This window comes from Megascapheus bottae, unplaced genomic scaffold, assembly GCF_031878675.1.
Source record: "Megascapheus bottae isolate mThoBot1 unplaced genomic scaffold, mThoBot2.hap1 HAP1_SCAFFOLD_175, whole genome shotgun sequence".
NCBI classification, from domain to species: Eukaryota; Metazoa; Chordata; class Mammalia; order Rodentia; family Geomyidae; genus Megascapheus; species Megascapheus bottae.
Window position 1 is genome coordinate 39,666 of NW_028327604.1, and position 1,415 is coordinate 41,080.

A 1,415-nucleotide genomic window follows, 5' to 3' on the forward strand; every position below is an offset into this window, starting at 1 on the left:
AGGCTACAGCAGTATCTGCAAAGCCAGAGGAGATGGATTCGTTGCTGCAGCATCAGCAGCAGAGGAGGCCAGGATCTGATCCTGAGTTCCCAGGGTCCAGGGCCAAGTGAACTCTGCATACCAGCTCCCAGTGCACACCAGTAGACGACCACCCAACCCACCCCTGCCACTTTCTAACCACCATGTTGGTGTGGAGGGACCAACAGAGGAGTGGGGATGCACCATTGATGCTGGAGCGGGGAGATCTAATGTTGAAACCAGCAGATTGTACCAGAGAGACCGGAAAGCTCCACAAGAAAGCAGATCTCCACGGATACAGATGTTTGCTAGCAAAAGTGTATAAGAGGGCACCACAAGACTGGTGGCTCCATGGTGCCCAACACTGGTGTTGGGGGTGGGACTCCCCCTCGCAGCGCTGATTCAGTGGAAACTTGGAGCCTGTGGGGCCTTGCTGGAGACTGTGCTCCAGCAGCCTCTACCTCTGCCAGGGTGGAACCTAAGCACCTAACACCCTGAGGAGCTAGGATGACAGGCAATCGCCAGTGGCTCCCAAAGCTAACCTTATCTTTGATTTAGAAACTCCTTGCCAATAACAGTTCAGTATGAAATAATGGGATATAATAATTAGATAAAAGTTAAGTGGACATATGTGAGAAATTTACAATTTAGAAATAATGTCAGGAATCAAATCTGTTTACATGAGTATAAACAGTAAAACATTTAGGAATAAATATATCCAAAATGAACGATACAGGGAAGATTGCCATGGCTCCTATGCAAGGATGACATCCAAATTCGTGAAGCATTCCATATTTGTGTGTGTGTGTGTGTGTATATATATATATATGTATATATATATATATATCATTGTTTCTTTGGAATAGAATAGGGAAGGGAGGACCACAAGATGATTAGGAGGGGTGGGGGTAGGAAATGGGGACAAAAACCATGAGAAAGGTAGCAATGCTTGTGAAGTAATATATTTTAAAAATATATCCAAAATGTTACCTTGAACAATGAAAATTACAGTGAACAGATGGTCTTGAAAGCATCTCAGTTTTTGCCTGATCTGCTTGTTTTTTTTTTGGCCAGTCCTGGGTTTGAGCTCAGGGCCTGAGCACTGTCCTTTGACTTCTCAAGGCTAGAGCTCTACCACTTGAGCCACAGCACCACATCCAGCTTTTTTCTATGTATATGGTACCGAGGAATCAAACCTGGGTCTTCGTGCATGCTAGGCAAGCACTCAAACACTAGGCCAAATTCCCTGCCCATGGAATTTGCTTTTAAGGAAGGAAATTGTTAGTTTGTATAATTATATTTGCTGTGAATTTCAAGTCGATATATTCAAATATGCTCTATGTCCTCCATTTTCATGTGGAATAGGTTAGGTTTGCAAAAAGACCCATTGAGAAACC

The 1,415-nt window shown here is 44.0% G+C and overlaps 1 pseudogene; it reads left to right on the top strand.

Moving 5' to 3' along the window:
• Positions 1 to 718: 718 nt before the first annotated feature.
• On the top strand, positions 719 to 817 carry LOC150039577 (U6 spliceosomal RNA; annotated as a pseudogene).
• Positions 818 to 1,415: the final 598 nt, after the last annotated feature.